The 8,615-nt window shown below is 32.9% G+C and overlaps 1 long non-coding RNA gene across 1 annotated transcript; it reads right to left on the bottom strand.

Moving 5' to 3' along the window:
* Positions 1 to 391: 391 nt before the first annotated feature.
* Positions 392 to 1,562, bottom strand: LOC147510722 (uncharacterized). The gene is made up of 3 exons (XR_015216856.1): positions 1,133 to 1,562; positions 743 to 1,042; positions 392 to 649 (listed from the first exon to the last, which is right to left on the bottom strand). It is a non-coding gene; the product is annotated as an uncharacterized LOC147510722 (long non-coding RNA).
* Between the last annotated feature and the right edge of the window lie 7,053 nt (positions 1,563 to 8,615).

Below are 8,615 nucleotides of genomic sequence, written 5' to 3'. Positions count from 1 at the left end.
TATTAATTCAAAAAATTTTAATTTATTTTTCAGTCACTTAAAAAAAATGAAAATGCTGAGTTGGCAGTGCTGAGTTGGCAATGCTGAGGTGGAAATGCTGAGTTGGTAGAAAATGCTGATGTGGCATGCCAAGTGGAAAATACAAATAAAACGAAATTGAAAAAATAATGACACATCATCACTTAACTGACGGAACTTAACGGATTGCTATTTTTGTTAAATCGGGCATAGTACATTGATACATCTGTGAAAAAAAATTCTATGTTGATACAAGTGTTAATAGGACTTAAGTACGTTGCATATTTCTGTATTTGGGGTCTGCCTTGAGAAAAAATGGGGTATGCCTTGAGAGATATGGGGTCTGTATATAGTCCTTCCCTTCCAGTCAGGTCTACCCTAACCTGACAATTATGGTGAGCACAGTCCCTTGAAGCATATAAATAGAAAAATGAGACATTTCCAACCTAGATTATTTCCACAACTTCATTTGGTGAATTTATACAGTAAATTATTAACTGAAAACGTTAAAAAGAATGAATTCCTTAATGGGTTACCTGAATCGTATCATCATTACATGACTCAACAACAACCTTAGCCTTCCTAAAAGTTACGCCAATGTCCTTCATATCTGTTACAGATGTGCCTAGGTCTACAACAAGTTGATTTGACATCAGTGCAAGAAATGGACGTATGTATTATGGAGAATGAGTAATCGTGCTTATACTGGATAGAGAATGGTTACCTGGATTAACTGCGTATATGGGCTGGGGTAAGCGAGTGAGTCCCCTCCCATGGGCAAATGATAACCTAAAGATAGAAAAATAAAGTAGACATATATCAACTTGATGCAATCAATCAATGATCAAAGAAGAGACGATAAAATCTTAAAATATATAAACAACGAATGCATATAGTGAGTTGTCCCTTGAATGGACGTTGGTTGGCAAGTTGAACACTGATGCTGCTTCTTGTACTCGTAGTTGTTGTTGATGTTTCACTAAAAGTATGGCTGCAAGAGACTCCTTCTAAATGTCGTCAATTCCTGCAAAATATTGTTATTATATTATAAAACTCGACTTCAGTAAAAGATAATGGAAGTGGCAAAGCATGAATTGATAATGAACACACTTACAGTGTGATTTGGAAGGAGAAGCAACTTGGTTGTAGCTAATATAGCCGCCATAACCTGGAGTGAGCTGAGCCACTGAATAATGAACGACGATTTTGTTTTAACAACCGACTTTCTTTCTAGTTTATACCTTTGGGTACTTTGATAATAGCCTTGTATGTGTCTAAATCTTTCACTACTATTTCCGGTCATTTTGTTTTGACCTCTTCAAGAATTCAGCCAAGTTCATGATTAGCATTTTGTGTTACTTATTAAGCAGTCAATTGGTCTACCCTAAAAAAACTCTCGTAGCTTGCTTTCAAATTCCAATGAAAAACACATTGGAACTCAACATCTACCAATTTTGGCCTGCAATAATTTGTTAATCTCGAAAAGAAGAGAAAACTGGAGGTTCTACTCGTGGAGAGAGTTTAGAGCTTTTAGCGATTTTCTTATTAAGAGACTAATTAGTTTTGGCAAAACTTTCACTTTTAATCCTATTGGGGGGAGGTGATTAAAAATAAAGAATAATTAAACAAAGGAGAAAGTAACAAATCGAGGGAGGTCTAACTAATATATGGAATGGCCATTTTTTTAGGAGTCTATGAGAAGGCCCGGTTAAGAAAACAAACACATGTAATAAGGAGAGATGTTAGGTGCGAGCTTTATATATATACTAGATTTTTGGACCCGTTCAACGAACGGGGAACGTTTTTATATAATTTTTTTCATTTTATTATTATGTATCAAAAATCTTATTTCCAAATTATATAAAAACTCATACATTAAATTAATTGATCAAAGTTCCAGCGCCAATTATTTGCCAGATTTTGTTCTAGACTTCAAAAAATAAAGAAAATGATAAGCAATAAATAATTATGCAAGACATTTATACTATAAGAGATGAAGCTCTTTTACTGATCTATCCATATTCTCTTCGTCTTGAACTTAGCCATAATTTCTGCCGTTAAATGAAATAATTTTTTTTGCTAAACATTTTGAATTTACTTAAAATTTTCTGCATAGCATGAATTAAAAAAATTCAAACAACAAAAATTTAAACAATTTCATTCATGGGAGTAAGATTACCTTTCTCTGGCAATGAATTTCTTCTTAATAATCATTTTTTTTTTTTTCTCGATTGAACATACTCAAAAATAAATAATCGACATGAAGCCATGATAATACAATCATGGTTGCTGAATGTTCTGAAGTATTTCATCTTAATTAACGTTTGCAAAAAATTACCCATTAACAAACAAAAATTTGGAACGTGGTCGGCCGGGTATACTTTCAAAATTTAATAAACAAATTATATCATAGACGGTAAATAAACTTTAGTTTATGTATCTACTCCAAACTATATATTACTTTGTAACATCCAAGAATTGCATTTTTTGTGCATGGTCACTTGGCCTTGAACTTTAGTTGGCTATTGCTTTTAAGAGTTCTATGTGCGCTGTATTTATACATCAATTATAGTTGGTAAAATCTTAGCACGATTGATGAAAGTGTACATCTAGATATGTGTTTACACTTAGTGGTGGAGCAATTAGTTAGAGAAGTGTAAAACAACAATGTATTGCAGATTCGACTACAGAGGCAGAGTATGTTGCGGCTAGTGAAGCAGCAAAAGAGGTAGTCTGGTTTAAGAAGTTTTTTATGGAATTAGTAGTGCCTCAAGCACAGATCCCTGTAACATTATTTTGTGACAATAGTGGTGTAGTAGCTCAATCCAAAGAGCCTAAGTATCATAACAGGTCAAAGCATGTGGAGCGTAAGTATCATTTGATACGTGACATTGTGCAGCGTAGTGATATTGCAGTTACAAAGATTCCTACAACTGAGAATCTTGCATACCCTTTTACTAAAGTTTTTCCTATCAATCCTTTTGAGAGTCACATGGATAATATAGGTCTTAGAGTGGTTGCTCAATGTGGTTTTGAAAGCAAGTGGGAAATTGTTGGGATATTTGGCTTTTACAAAGCCAATGAACATTTATTAATTATACATGATGATGTTTTTATTTATACATAAATCTTATTATTACATGAGGAAAACGTTAATCTTTTTGTTTTTTTTTTACGTAATAAAATAAAAAAAAAAGAAACATAAAATTTGGTACTTTTCCTAACCACAACTGTGAAATAACACTACCTAGATAGGACTTTTATACCGCTCATATTCACGCTAAACTTCTATCGTTCAATCTAGTAATTTACTAATGACCATAGCTATGAAACACTACCTAAACAGGATTTTTATACATGAACATAGTTTTGTAAGTTATACGTCTTCCGATTTTCTATTGACTGATCATAAAAATCGATTTTTTATTTATCGATCATAAAGAAACACGGATTTTGCATCCATAGAATAAAATGAATATGCAACACTCAACTAATATAAATACAACTTTCAATTTCTGCCATATGTTACAACATTTGTGACACTTAATGTAACATAATTACAGGAAGTTTATAGCATCAAAAGAAACGGAGAGGATGTGAAGTCATTATGAACTCAGGTTCTCCTCCCCATGCACAACCATGTTGTGCATCTATTACTAAACCTAAACAAAAATTACATGTCGATTAAGATATTGTTACCTTATGAGAAGATGTCAAGTAAGTAGATTAAGAGATAAGAGAATATGGTATATAAACATATATGATCTCCCAAGTCTATGCAAAGGGTAAAGCATGTTTATGAGAATTTTATAAGTAAACGGCATGCATGTGTCCCGGGAATTGGTGGAAAAAATAGTACTAAATGAGAATGTGAGATTAGTTTGTAAATATATGACTTGCAGGTGCAAAGTACCTTTGTCTGAAGCGATTTGTGTTCCAATAACAAAATATTTTTTAGAATCTAGATGTACTACTATATAGCTAGCACTTTAGTATGCCATATAATAGACACGCTCAAAACCTATTTTCGGTGAAATAAGTAAATGCCACATGAAAGCAATAAAAAATATAAGAAATAATGTATATGATGATTGCAAACCAAGGCAACGAAACATGGTAAATTATCAGTACTATTATATAGAACTCAACCGCATGTTGGGACATATGTGTTCATCCAATCTTACTACCTGACCTCATGTCCTGTTATATTTTACCAACACTTAAAAATAATTAGTAATTAACTCTAAGGGAGATGGAGTAGAAATGAAATGGTAACAACTATTAAAATAAACTAAAGATAGATTACCTTAATGAGTATCCAATAGTTGTTACATCCCATATTTGTTTTTCAATAGAAGGAGCCAAATCCTAAACTCCGATCTCCCACCTCTTTCATGTAACTCAATCGTTACCCTTGAGGAACATCATTTGAAAATTTCGAAAGCGGTACGAAACTAAGTAGCCTGAATGGATTGCTTGAAAATATTATGATGCCTTGATTATCCATAAAACTAAAAAGCATATTTACCCAGGGATACTCAGATCTACTTAACAACCTACTATTGCGACTCAATATAGAGTTGAACAAAATTGGATGGCCTCTGGCCACCCATGAAATGTCACTCTTAAACTACAAAAAGACCTTAGAATGACTAATTATGGATACTGAGGTCTATTTTTATTTATGAATGGTGATCGCCAAAGAATTTTGAATAGAATATGAATATACAATTCATACATTCCATGTGAGACGACATGGAGTAGCTCCATATATTACGTACACCCTAAATTCAAGAGTCATTTAATGATTAATTAAATGAATAATTACGTTTGGTCCACGATGTGCAATAAAAGGGATGGGTAGTACGTGACCAATGGCACAATCTTATTAATGGTGTCAAAGAACATGGCCAATTCATTGCCAAAAATAAAACACTATTCTGGTGGATGAATATTCTATATGCATGATGAAAGCCCAATTTGTATTAACGCATATAAAGGCAGTAGAATAGATTACCTTAAACCCGCATATAAAGGTAGTAGAATAAATTATCTTAGACCTCAAAAGTCATTGGTACTAAAAGAATTAAAGAAGATGATGAATATAAAACTTGCTCCTTCATCCTGCAACAACAACAACAGGTGTTGCTTCATAGTAGCAACTTAAGAATTAAGTGCCGGTCTACAACAACTCAACTGTGGAAAGAGAGAATCAACACTAATATTGGTAAAAATGGCTTCCAATTAGCAATAAATATGGTTGTTTTCAATTGAGAAAGAATTTTGTTGGGGAAATGTGCGTGAATTTTTATTTTAGTTGAATACATTTTTATTAGGGAAGAAGAGAAAAGTGAGATTTAGAATATGTAGGGTATTCTACACATGAGGTTTAACAAAACTATTTAACATAAGGGTAAGAAACCGATTTAGCTATCAACAGTTTAAACACGCCATTCAACAAAACATTGGCTACGAACATGAGTTAGTACATGTAGCAATGGGGTAGTATGCAATAAGAATCCCATTCAATATAGCAATATCATCAGCATAAAGTATTATTGCTTCAAATAATAATAATAATAATAAGTAAACCAAAAGCAGGTATGGCCATGTTGGCTGAAATATGTAATATTAAATATGGTTAAAAAAACACGATATCTCTTTCTTATGTCGTTTGACTCGCTTCCATATTTTCCATGGAACCAAAGTACTATTAGCCTTTGTTGTTACATTTGACTTTGTCTTTGCAACATGTATTTATGGTACTTTAAGCTCTACTTTCATATCAATGAAAGCAGGAAATAGTGTGTAAAATGCATGTTGATTGAATTTGGATACCGCCCAGTTTTTACAATGCACATATCACTAAAAACAAAAAACAAAAAAACATAATAAATCTCCCCAGAGCAAACAAAATGTAAAACAAAAACACAATCATTCAATAAAAACTGATTTTTTCAGTACTTGCGATGCTTTCATGGGGTAACATAATGGAAATCAACTTGAAAGCTTAATTGGCATAAAGAGTTCTTGAAGCTATAAACCTTAAGAAATTATAAGAATATATATAACCAAATAATTAAGAATACAATACAAAATTAAAATAAGCAAAAGAAATAGAAAGAGAATAAGAGAAGCATAACTGACATGAAGAAGAAGATTAATGGTCACGATAAAGAAGGAAAAATTAAGATACCCAATTGCTAAAAAAATGTAAAATAAATAATCTTTATGTAGAAACGGGACTAAATTCAAAATTTCAAAATGTTTAAAATAAGTGAATATTAAACAAAAAAGTGGGAAAAAAATTGACAAAAGAGAGGGGTTATGTGAAAATCAGGCATTTGCTTGAAATCGAAGGTTTATTTCAAGTTCCGATTCAACAAAGCTTTTTTCACATCAAATCCAATATGTTGTAAAGCAAGATGCTTGGAAAGTTTTCTTTGTTGAGAGAAAGCAGTTTATATGGGATTCTGGGGAAGAGAATGAAGAAACCTTAAACTCATCATATCCTTCGCCAATTTCACATGATTGGGGCTGCCTCTGTTTCTCTTTAATGGGGTTTTTCCAATTTTACTTGCTCTTGCCCGAGAGAGATTTGAGGCATCTATGGTTCTAAGAGAATGCGAGGAAAACAAAAAGTAGACTGGGCTAAAGCAGTTAAGCACACTACTCATCATTTGTAGATAAAAGCTACTGATGTGGATATTATTGAATTAAGGAAGAGATTTCTTCTTCCCCAAGTTTTGGAGTAAAGCTATATTTTTGTTCTTATTGGCTCAGTTTCATTACAGTAGAAGTGACTATGACTTATTGTTCAAACCTTATTGACCGAGTTTAAGTTGAATTCTCCAGGCTTATATAAGGTTTATTTGTTATTATTATTTTTTTACTTTGAGGAGGCCATAGAAAATTAATAATAGATTAGGGAGAAATAAGCAAATGCAGGGAATGCAATTTAGAATATGCAGGTGAATTGCGTTAATACCTTGTTCAATAAGTTGTTCATTCCAAATTCAATTTACATACCAATTCAAATGTCATAAAACTCAACTACAACTGAATTATCAGATAACAAATGTAAATTGAATTATCAGATAACAAATGTAAACTGACAAATAAGCATCAAAATAGATGCAAATGAGAAAAAAAAAATAAGTTTACCTCAGATTCCGTTTCTACATCCTGCCCACCACTATTCATTTTCTTAACAACAGCAAAAAAGTTGTTATCGGCGAAAGGGGAGTCTGTTATCGAAGAATTCCAACCAGTGCCGCAGCCCATCAATTTTCCCCCAAAATCAAACATCAGGTCAAGCTCGCTCAAAAATTCATCATACCCATTGAACCTCATGAGGTTGACAGATCTCCCAAAAAATTAGAAAATAACAATCGACTTACATATGCCTATATCCAAAAAGCATTATTAAACAATTTCAATGAAAGTTTGACTCTGACGTACTGAAATCGGGATGATATTTTCCCAAACAAAATATGAACTGAAGTCGGGATGGTATTTTCTCAAACAAAAGATGAAGAATAACTTTTGTTTGGGTTTTGGAAAAATGTGCGATTGGTTTTAGATAGTGTAACCGCGGAGGTAGTGTATTCATCTTTTTTTTTTTCTCATTTTTTTTCTCATTAATTAGTGTTTAGAATACGTGGGGGTTTTTGAATTGTTGCTTGGTAGGGAAAGGGAAGAAGACAATCCTAGTTTTGAGGAGAAAAGTTAGATTTTCGGTAGAATTTGGATAAGGTTTATTTATTTTGTTAATTTTTTTTTCAATTTGAGGAGTCCATAGAAAATTAAGCATAGATTAGGGAGATTTAAACAAATCTGTGGAGGTCTCACTAATTATTATTCCATCCGATTTTTTAAGAGCCAATCATATTGCTCGAGGTGCAAAATGTATTTGTTATAAATGGAGCGATATGGTGAGGAGAGAGAATGTGCGCGATTTGCACATTCGGATAGGCTAGAGTGCCACCCTTATTGTGCCACTCTTATCTCACACTTCTCCTGGTCCGTCAGATCTCAGGATGAGATCATCAGATCTAATTCTGATAAAAACGCGAAATTTCAAAATATTTCGAAAACCTAAAAACGAAAAAATGCGAAATTTTTTATTATCTCTCATGGTCTTCTTCTCCACTCCAGAAATTTTCGAATCTACAAAAACTGAACCATCTCCAGAAATTCAACCCCCGTTTCAAGTGCCGACGAAGAAGGATTCAAACAGGTACGGTTTCTCTCTTGATCTATTTTTTTTCTCTCTCTCTCTCTCTCTCTTGAATTTCCAAGCCTTTTAAATTAAAACACCTCTCTAAATTATGATTTTCCAACTAAACTTTATAGACAGAGCCAGAAATTTGGGTTAGGGGGCAAGGTATATGAGGGGCAGTAGTACACTATCCTCAAAAAAATTGGAGAGGCGAGCCTTATACATTAAGAAAATTTTCCACTAATTGTAGTGTAATTTAATGGTTTTCGAAATTGTGGGGGGAGCCGTCTCCATCCTTGGTAATAATGTAACAACACAATTCACAGCACTGTTTAATGTTGTTGTTGTTGTTTTATTTGATTTTCCCTAGTTTTTT

This window comes from Coptis chinensis, chromosome 3, assembly GCF_015680905.1.
Source record: "Coptis chinensis isolate HL-2020 chromosome 3, ASM1568090v1, whole genome shotgun sequence".
NCBI lineage: Eukaryota > Viridiplantae > Streptophyta > Magnoliopsida > Ranunculales > Ranunculaceae > Coptis > Coptis chinensis.
The sequence above is the reverse complement of the archived record's forward strand: the minus strand, read 5'-3'. Positions and strand labels throughout refer to the sequence as shown.